Raw genomic sequence first — 11,611 nt, 5'->3', positions numbered from 1 at the left:
TTTTGTTTGTGGATTTTTTTTTCATTTCTTTTGTTTTTACTGAGACTTGATATTTTTCCTCTTTATTTTTATGAGTATGTTGGTTAACTTTTTTTTGGTTACCATGAAATTTACCCTTGTCTAAGTTTGAAGCAGTCTATTATTACTTGGTATCACCTTGCCTTCTTCTCCATTGGAAGGTTCTATACATACACTGTTTATTCCCTCTTTTATTGTTCAGAAGTTGTTGTCATTTACAGGTTAACTACTCTGATTCCCTGTTGTATTTCTTTTGGTTTTGGATAGTCCTTGAGAGGTCATTTCCTAGATTGGTATCTGGCTGGTACGATCCTGTGTCCTAGATTCAGCCTATGAGCTGAAGTTGTTTGTTCTCAGATCGAAGAACTCCCTTTAATAATTCTTGTATGTTTGGTTTGGTTTTTCATATTCCCTTAATTTCTTTTTATCTGGAAATGTCTTAATTTCACCATCATATTTGAATGAGAGTTTTGCAGGATATATTATTCCTGGCTGGCAATTTTTTTCTTTCAAAGTTTTATATATGTCATCCCATTGCCTTCCTGCCTGCGTGGTTTCTGCTGAATAATATAAGCTTAGTCTTACTGTTTCTTCTCTGTATGTGACTTCTTGTTTTTCATGAGATGCTCTAAGGATTCTTTGTCTTTGGTTTTGGCGAGTGTGATTATGATATACCTTGGTGGTTTTCTTTTGGGGTCTATCCTATATGGGGTTCGTTGAGCATCTTGGATGGCCAGCTTTTCATCTTTCATGATATTTTGGAAGTTTTCTGATAGCAGTTCTTCAGTGATCCTCTGTGTTTTCTGTTTTCTCCTCCTGTTCTGGAACTCCGATCACTCGAAAATTTTTGCTTTTGATTGTATCCCACATAACTCTCAGGGTCTCTTCATTTTTCTTTGTTCTTTTTTCTGAGTTTTTCTCAAACAGAGTTGTATCTCAGTGTTTGTCTTCCGTTCTGCTGATCCTGTCTTCCACCGTTTCAAATCTGCTTCTCAGCCCTTCTATGACACTGTCCATTTCTGAAATCTTGTTGTTTATCTTTTGGATTTCTAATTGTTGTTTTTGTATAATTTGTAGTTGTGAATTTATTTTGGCATTTTGTTCCTGCATTATTTTCCTGAATTCTTCCATTTTTTTAATCTGTATTTTCCATGAATTTGTCTACCTTTTCCATGAATTTGTCTATTTTTTCCTCATTTTTGTCTGCTTTTTGCTTCAGTTCTTGGATAATTCTGAGTGTTAGAGATTTGAATTCCTTATCAGGTAGTTCTAGTGCCTTTTCTTCCACTGGAAAGTCATCTGGTGTTTTATTTTGGACTCTGCTGGAACCATCCTGTCCTGTTTTTGTATATGTTTTGATATTGTCTGCTGTCTTCAGATCATTCAGTAGTTATTCTTCTCATTTATTGATTGTAGATTTGTTTGTTTCATCCTTTTTTTTATTTAGCTATGTCTGAGCAGATGGGTTCTGTGTCCTTTGTTGTTTGCTCATCTGTGGGCACGATCTTTTTGCCTTCTTCTCCAGTTGGCAGGGTCAGTTACTCAGATATGGTATGGCAGGGCAGGTCTAACTGAAGAGGAGTTGCTGGGATGGGATTTTTATGGCACTTACTACAGCCACCAGGGCAGGTCTATAATCAGTGCAGGGTAGGTTCTGGTAGGCCATGCCTGTGCTGCTTGGTGGTGTGATGTTAAGCGCACGGTGAAAGTAGGCAGGATGAAGTGGGGAGATTGTTATGTGTGGAGCTAAATGGATATGGGAGAGAGGAGAGAGGAACAGAAGCCAAAAATATACAAAGAAAATAGAGTGCTAGGGGAGGTTGCCGTTGGAGTGGAGAGATGAAAGACTATGAAACGGAGAAAAACAAAAAGGGGAAGAAGAAAAAAAAAAAAAAGAATGAATAACTAAAAATTAGAAAGAAAAAGAACAGCAAAGCTCCCAGGAATCCCACTGGTGCAAGGTCTGGAGAAGTTGTTCCCAGGTGTTGCAGTATAGCCTGGCTAGAAGATGTAGTGGTATTCAGCCCCAGGTAGAAAGAGAAAGAAGGTATAGAGAGACCAGAAACTGAGTAAAGAAGAAAGTCAAAAAGGGAAAAAGAGGGAAAAGAAAACAAAACAAATTAAAAAAAAAAAAAAAGAACAAGAAAAGCCCCCCAAAAAAAAGAAAAAGAAAAAAAATACAAAAAAAGAAATGCCTTCAGGGATCTCTCTGTGCATCTGTGCAAGCTGAGGTTGTAGGTCCCAAGCCATGTAGCACTGCCCAGCCAGAATGGGCCCCCAACTCAAGAAAAGGAAAAGAAACCAACAATTCAAAACAAACAAACAAAAGCCCCAGGATCCCACCAGCATGGCAGCCCAGACCAGGAAGCAGTTGAACACTCGGATGGAGCTCCGCAGCCCCTTAGGAAATAGCAAAGATGGCGCATGGAGCCAGGTATTTGAGCAAAAGGAGAAGGAAGTGGTGAGAATGAAGGAAGAAATCAAAAGAAGAGGAAAATAGCAACATTAGCAGCCAACAAATGGCACACAGGGAGCCAGCCTGTGCAGGCGGGTGGAATCCAAGCAGCTGGTGCTTCCCGGCCAAGAGACTGTGGCCGCTGGAAGCAGAGGACGCCAAGTAAGGGTGAAGAAGGGTAGGGGGTGGGAAAGTGTATATTGCAAATTACTGGTTGTTTTGTCTCCTACTGGAAGCTCCGAGAAGCTGCTTTCTTGTACCCCCTATTTTCTGGTTTGTGATAGGAGTCCAAGATGGCAGTTCCATGCTGTGTTAGCTGATAGGGGACCTCTGCATGAATCTCTCCTTGCTCTCCTTTCTCTGTCTGTTTTCTTACTCCATTTGGTCCTTGGCTGAGTTCTTTATCTCTTCATTTGATGTTTTACGGTTTCAGGATTGCTGTTTTCTCCATTTGGCTTAGTTTTTTGGATCTTTGCTGTTGAAGTACAGCATGGTGCTTTTGCCTAGAGCACCATTTTGCCCTGTAAATCTTGTTTCAGTTGTTTTACAGATGGATATCCAGTTATGCCAGCATCATTTGTGAAAGAGACTGTCTTTTCCCCAATTAATGGACTCTGGGCTTTTGTCAAATATCAGCTGCTCTTAGGTGGATGAATTTATGTCTGGATTCTCAATTCTGTTCCATTGGTCTATGTATCTGTTGTTGTACCATTACCAGGCTGTTTCGACTACCGTGGTGGTATAATATGTTCTAAAATCAGGTAGTGTGAAGCCTCCTATTTCAAGAATAAATCTAAAGGGGTAGAAAATCAGGATGAAAGGAAATGGGTAACCCTGAGTGGAAATCAGGAGATTGCTAGCACATTGTGGGGAATGAAGCCAAGGCCATGAAACACTTTATATACAAACTATGGAATGAGAATCTAATTTGCTTTGTAATAAATGCACAATAATAAACACACAAAAAAGAATGTATTACTTCACCATTGTTATAATTTTCATCTTAATCATTTGTTAAAAATCAACATATTGTTATACTTATTCCAAGTATTTCTTTTTTTTTGATTTATTTATATGCTTCTAGGTCCTACTCATACATATGCTTCCATTTCATAAGGTTTATGTTAAATATTGATTCTGTGCAATTGACATTTTTTTCAAAATTGTATTGGACATTCTTATTCATTTTTTATTTACCATGAATTATAGAATAAAAATTGATGGGCATTCATCATGGAGATTTATTTTAATATATAATATTTGAAACATTCCAAAATTTATCAAAAATAAACATCCAAATTCATCAAAATTATAATGGTTTGCCATATTTTCTTTTGAATTTTTAAAAATATTAAAAGGTACAGTAAAACCTGTGAAAGCAGGAACCTGTATAAGGTGGAAACTGTCAGAAAAGAAAACTAGAACATTTCCTACTAAAAGGAGCAAAAGAAAGGTCTAAGACTGTTAATGATAGAAAACTTACAAGACCCAGAAAAACAAGGCAATCCCACTGAGTTCCTGCTCTCACAGGTTTCACTGTAATTACTGATTAAATTCTCATATGTATTCTTCCTCATTAGTAACCATTTTCCTGAATATGATTTACATAATTTGGGTGCATATTTGTATAATTTTATGTACTGATATAAATGCATGAATTCACAAAGTATGCTAATTTTGCAGGTTTTTAAACTTTAAATTTTCCTGTATATATCATTAAGCAACTTGCTTTTAAAAATATTTTTGATATTGTTCATTTTGAATTATGTAGCTCTAGTTGATTTATTTTAATTGATGTACAGTATTTTCTATATTAAAATATAATTTATTTATCCACATTCTATTGATGTGCATTTAGTTTACTGATAGTTTTTAGTTTTTTTTTTCTATTTTAAACAATGTTGATTTAATAGGATTACATCATCTTTATTGTTTGTTTATAAATTATTTCTCCAGATTGATTTTATCCATTTTTACTGCTAACAGTACAGCAATCTTTGTTCCTCTTTATCCTTCACAACACTTGATGTTGTCAAGATTTAAAATTTAACCAGTTTAATGTATGGTACCTTAATTTTATAATTTGCACCTTGCTGAGTATTAGTGGTACTGTTGTTGTTGATTTTAGGTGGCCTCAAGTTGTTTCCAACTCGTAGTGACACCATGTAAAATAGAACAAAACACTGCCCAGTCATGCATCATCCTTACATTGTTATGCTTGAGTCCATTGTTGCAGCCTCTGTGTCAATCCATCTCATTGAGAGTGTTTCTCTTTTTCACTGATATTAGACTTACCAAGTATGATATCCTTTTTCAGGGATTGGTCTCTCCTGATAAAATATCCATAGTACCTGATGGGAAGTCTTACCATCCTTGCTTCTAATGAGCATTCTGGCTATACTTCTTGCAAGACAGATTTGTTCGTTCTTCCGGCTGTTGTTGTTGTTAGCTGCCGTCCACTCATAGCAACCCTATGCACAACAGGATGAAACACTGCCCGGTCCTGTGCCATCCTCACACTTGTTGCTATGTTTGAGCCCATTGTTGCAGCCTCTGTGTCAATCCATCTCATTGAAGGTCTTCCTCTTATTTGCTGATCCTCTACTTTACCAAGCATGATGTCCTCTTCCAGGGACTGATCCCTCCTGATTACATGTCCAAAGTATGTGAGACTTAGTCTCGCCATCCTTGCTTCTAAGGAGCATTCTGGCTGTACTTCTTCTAACACAGATTTGTTCGTTCTTTTGGCAGTCCGTGGTATATTCAATATTCTTCACCAATACCACAATTCCAAGGTGTAAATTCTTCTTCGGTCTTCCTTATTCATGGTCCAGTTTTCGCATGCATATGAGGTGATTGAAAATACCATGGCTTGGATCAGGTGCACCTTAGTCCTCAAGGTGACATTTTTGCTTTTCAACCCTTTAAAGACGTCTTTTGCAGATTTGCCAAATGTAATTCATCGTTTGATTTCTTGACTGCTGCTTCCACGGGTTGTGTCATCTGTGTAACGCAGGTTGTTAATTAGTGTTCCTCTAATCCTGATGCCCTGTTCTTCTTCATATAGTTCAGCTTCTCAGATTATTTGCTCAGCAAGTAGATTGAATAGATATGGTAAAAGGATACAACCTTGACACACACCTTTCCTGACTTTAAACCATGCAGTATCCCTTTATTCTGTTTGAACGATTGCCCCTTGATCCATGTACAGATTCCTCAAGAGCACAGCCAGAATTCCCATTCTCTGCAATGTTATCCATAATTTGTTATGATCCAAAGAATGCCTTAGCATAGTAAGTAAAACACAAGTAAATATTTCTAGTAGTGTCTGCTTTCAGCCAAGATCCATCTAACATCAGCAATTATATCCAATTTTCCACATCCTCTTCTGAATCCAGCTTGAATTTCTGGCAGTTCCCTGTTGATGTTCTGCTAGAACAGCTTTCGAATGATGTACAGCAAAATTTTACTTGTTTGTGATATTAATTATATTATTTGCTAATTTCTGCATTGTCTTAGGTTGCCTTTCTTTGGAATGGGCACTAATAAGGATTTCTTCAGTCAGTTGTCCAGGTAACTGTCTTCCAACCTTATGGTGATAGACTAGTGAGCACCTTCAGTGCTGCATCTGTTCTTTGAAACGTCTCATTTGGTATTCTGTCAATTCCTGGACGCTTCTTTTTTGCCAGTGTCTTCAGTGCAGCTTTGACTTCTTCCTTCAGTACCACTGGTTCTTGATCATATGCTTCTCCTGAAATGATCATTGACCAATTATTTTTGGTACAGTGATTTGGTGTATTCCTTCCATTTTCTTTTGCTGCATCCTGCATCATTCAGTGTTTTGCCGATAGAATCCTTCAATATTGCAACTCAAGGGTTGAATATTTTTCTTTAGTTCCTTCAGCTTGAGAAATGTTGAGCATGTTCTTCCCTTTCAGTTTTCTAATTCCATATCTTTGCATATTTCGTTATAATAGTTTATCTTTGCAAGCGGCCCTTTGCTACCCTCTGTTCAGTTCTTTTACATTGCTATTTTTTCTATTCTCTTTAGCTACTCTAAGTTCGAAAGGAAGTTTCAGAGTCTTTTCTGGCACCCATTTTGGTCTTTTATTTCGTTTCTTTTTCATGACCTTTTACTTTCTTCACGTATGATACACTTGATGTCATTCCACAACTCGTCTGGTCTTGTGTCATTAGTGTTCAATGTGTCAAATCTATACTTGCATGATCACTAAATTCAAGTGGATATACTCAAGGTCATATTTTGGCTTTTGAGGATTTTTTAAATTTTCTTCACCTTCACCTTGAATTTGCATATGAGCGATTGACAGTCTGTTGTGCAGTCGGCCCCTGGCCTTGTTCTGACTGATAATATTGAAGTTCTCCATCATCTCTTTCCACAGATGTAGTCGATTTGATTCCTGTATATTCAATCCAGGTAGGTCCATGTGTATAGTCACTGTTTATGTTATTGAAAAAAGATATTTGCAATCAAAGTTGTTTGTCTCTCAAAATCTATCATGTGATCTCTGGTGTCCTTTTTGTCACCAAGGCCATATTTCCAGCTACTGATTCATCTTTGTTTCCAACTTTGGAATTTCAATCACAATTAACTATCAATGCATCTTGATTGCATAATTGATCAATTTCAGGCTACAGAAGCTGGTAAAAATCTTCAAATTCCACACATTTGCCACTAGTGTCTACTGAGTAAATTTGAATAATAGTTGTATTAACTTGTCTTGCTTGTAGGCATATGGATATTATCCTATCACTGACAGCATTGTACTTCAGGATGGATCTTGAAATGTTCTTTTTGATGATAATGACTGCAATTCAACTCCTCTTCGATATGTCATTTTCGGTATAGAAGACCATATGATTGTCGGATTCATAATAGGCAATACCAATCCATTTCAGCTCATTAATGCCTATGACATTGATATTTATGCATTACATTTAATTTTAGACAAATTCTTATTTTTCTAGTGCCCACGTGGCTTACAGTTTGTCTTTCTCTGGGGACTTGCATGTTGCCGTGCTGGTGGAAACTGTGCCACCGGTATTTAAACACCAGCAGGGTCACCCATGGTAGACAGTTTTCAGCTGAGCTTCTAGACTAAGACAGACTAGGAAGAAGGACCTAGTGGTCCACTTCTGAAAAGAATTAGCCAGTGAAACCCTTATAAATAGCAGCATAACATTGTCTGATATTGTGCCAGAAGATGAGTACCTCAGGTTGGAAGGCATTCAAAATACAACTGGGAAAGAGCTGCCTCCTCAAAGTAGAGTCTACCTTAATGATGTAGATGGAGATATGCTTTTGAGACCTTCTTTTGCTGATGTGCCATGACTCAAAATGAGAAGAAACAGCTGCAAACATCCATTAATAATTGGAACATGGAATGTAGGAAGTATGTACCTAGGAAAATTGGAAATCATCAAAAATGAAACAGAACACATAAACATCAATATCCTAGGGATTAGTGAGCTGAAACGGACTAGTATGGGCCATTTTGAATCAGACAGTCATACGGTCTACTATGCTGGGAATGACAACTTGAAGAGGAATGGCTTTGCATTAATCATCAAAAAGAACATTTCAAGATACATCCAAGTACAACACTGTCAGTGACTGGATAATATCCATACACCTACAAGGAAGATGAGTTAATACAACTAACTTTTAAATTTACCCATCAACTGCTAAGGCCAAAGGTGAAGAAATTGAAGATTTTTACCAAGTTCTGCAGTCTGAAATTGATGGAACATGCAATTAGGATACATTGGTAATTACTGGTGATTGGAATGAAAAAGTTGGAAAAAAAGAAGAAGAATCAGTAGTTGAAAAATATGGCCTTGGTGACAGAAGCGATGCCGGAGATCACAGGATAGAATTTTGCAAGACCATCGACTTATTCTTTGCAAATATCTTTTTTCAACAACATAAAAGGCAACTATACATGAGGAATTCACCAGATGGAATACAGAGGAAACAAATTGACTACATCTGTGGAAATAGACAATAGAAAAGCTCAATATTATCCATCAGAACAAAACCAGGGGCCAACTGCACAGCAACCATCAGTTATTCATATGTGAGTTCAAGTTGAGACTGAAAAAAATTAGAGCATACCCAAGAGCACCAAAACATGACCTACAGTATATACCACCTGAATTTACAGACCATCTAAAGAACAGATTTGATGCATTGAACACTAATGACTGAAGACCAGGCGAGTTGTAGAATGACATCAAGGAATATCATACATGAAGAAAGTAAGAGGTCATTAAAAAGACAAGAAAGAAAGAAAACACCAAAATGGATGTCAGAAGAGACTCTGAAGCTTGCTCTTGATCATAAAGTAGCTAAAGCAAAAGAAAGAAATTATGCAGTAAAAGAGCTAAACAGAAGATTTCAAAGGGTGGCTTGGGAAGACAAAGTAAAGTATTATAACAACATGTTCAATGACTTGTAGCTAGAAAACCAAAAGGGAAGAACACACGCGACATTTCTCAAGCTGCAAGAACTGAAGTAAAAAAATCAAGTCTCTAGACTTCCGGCAATGTGGTGCTCTAGGCAGAAGTACCATGCCTTCACTCCACAGCAAAGATCTGAAAAACTAAGCAAAACAGAGAAAACAGCAATCCTGAAACCCTGAGCATCAAATGAAGAAGTAAAGAACTCAGCCAAGCACCAAACAGAATCAGAAACTGACAGAGAACAGAGAGGGAGGACCAGCCAGATACCAACCTAGGAAATGAACCCTCAAGGACTATCCAAAACCAAAAGAAATACAACAGAGAATCAGAGCACTTAATCTGTAATTGACAACAATATCAGAACAATAAAATAGGGAATATATGGTGTAGCTATAGAACCTTCTAATGGAGAGGAAGGCAAAGCGATACCAAGTAATAATAGACTACATCAAACTGAGAAAGATAAGGGTAAATTTCACAGTAACCACAAAGAAAGTTAACAAACATACTCATAAAAATAAAGAAAAACATAAAGTCTCAGTAAAAACAAAACCTACGAAAACAAAAGAAATGAAAAAAAATCCACAAACAAAAGGAACTCAGCACAAGAGTGTAAGAGAAACAAAGAAAACGTCAACACCACAAAAAAAGTACTACAAAATGACAGCAATAAACCCACATCAATCAATAATTACACTGAAAGTAAATGGCTTAAATGTACCCATAAAGAGACAGAGAGTGACAGAATGGATAAAAAAAAAGGATCCATCCATATACTGTCTACAAGAGACACACTTTAGAAACAAACACGTAAATTTATTAAAAATCAAAGGATGGAAAAAAATACATCAAGCGAACAGCAACCAAAAAAGTGCAGGATTGGCAATACTGATGTCAGATAAAATAGACTTTAAAACAAATGCCACCATAATACACAAAGAAGGACACTATATAATGATTAAGGGGATGATCCATCATGAAGACATAACAAAAATAAACATCTACCCGATGACAGGGCTCCCAAATACATAAAACAAACTCTAACGACACTGAAAAGAGAAATGGACATTTCCACAATAATAGTAAGAGACTTCAACACACCACTCTCAGTAAAGGACAGAACATCTAGAAAACAACTCAACAAAGATACAGAAGACCTAAAGGGCACAATCAGCCAACTTGATCTCATAAACATGTATAGAACATTCCACCTAACAACTGCAAAGTACACATTTTTTTCCAATGCACATGGAACGTTCTCCAGAATAGACCACAACTTAGGCCACAGAGAAATCCTCGACAAGATCCAAAACGGTGAGATAATACTAAGCATCTTCTCTGAGCACAATGCCATCAAGGTAGAAATTAACAACAGAAAGAGGAAGGAAAAAAAATCAATAACACAGAAACTGAATAATACCCTGCTTACAAACTACTGAGTAATAGAAGAAATCAGAGATGGAATCAAAAAATTCCTAGATTCAAATAAGAATGAAAACACATCATACCAAAACCTTTGGGACACAGCAAAGGCAGTCCTCAGGGGACAATTTTTAGAAATAGATGCACACATCAAAAAAGAAGAAAGGGACAAAATCAAAACATTAACTACACAACTCAAACAAATAGAGAACATCAAAAAAGGCCCACAGCCACCAGAAGAAAGGAAATAATAAAGATCAGAGCATAAATAAATGAAATGGAGAACAGAAAAACAATAGAAAGAATCAACAAAACCAAAAGTTCGTTCTCTGAAAGGATCAACAAAATCGACAAACCACTGACCAGACTGACAAAAGAAAAACAGAAGAGAACGCAAATAACCCAAATAAGAAATGAAATGGGGGACATTACAACAGACCCAACTGAAATAAAAAGGATCATAACAGTATTACGAAAAACTATACTCCAACAAATTTGAAAACCTAGAGGAAATGGATAAATTTCTAGAAACACACGGCCTACCCAAACTACAATAAAGTGATACTGAAAATCTGAACAGACACATAACAAGAGAAGAGATCAAAATTAATAAAAAAATCTCCCAACAAAAAAAAAGCCCTGGCCCAGATGGCTTCACTGGAAAATTCTACAAAACATTCTGAGAAGAGCTTGTACCAATACCACTCAAACTATTTCAGAGCATAGAAAAGGAAGCAACACTTCCGAGTTCATTCTATGAAGCCAGCATAACCCTGACACCAAAACCAGGCAAAGATGCCAAAAAAAAAAAAAAATTAAAGGCCAATATCTCTCATGAATATAGATGCAAAATTTCTCAACAAAATTCTAGCCAATGAAATTCACCATCAAATCAAAAAAATAATACAGCACAACCAAGTAGGATTCATACCAGGTATGCAAGGATGGTTCAACATTAGAAAATGTATCAATGTAATCCACCACATAAATAAAAGGAAAGAAAAGAATCACATGATCATCTCAATTGATGCAGACAAAGCATTCAACCTAGTCCAACACCGATTCCTGATAAAAACTCTCAATAAAATAGGTATAGAAGGGAAATTTCTCAACATAGTAAAGGGCATCTATGCAAAACCAATAGCCAACATCACTTTTAATGGCGAGAAGCTGAAAACATTCCCCTTGAGAACAGGAAGAAGACAAGGATGCCCTTTATCACCACTCCTATTT

The sequence above is a fragment of the Trichechus manatus genome, unplaced genomic scaffold, assembly GCF_000243295.1.
Source record: "Trichechus manatus latirostris isolate Lorelei unplaced genomic scaffold, TriManLat1.0 scaffold00002, whole genome shotgun sequence".
NCBI classification, from domain to species: Eukaryota; Metazoa; Chordata; class Mammalia; order Sirenia; family Trichechidae; genus Trichechus; species Trichechus manatus.
Note: the sequence above shows the minus strand (reverse complement) of the source record.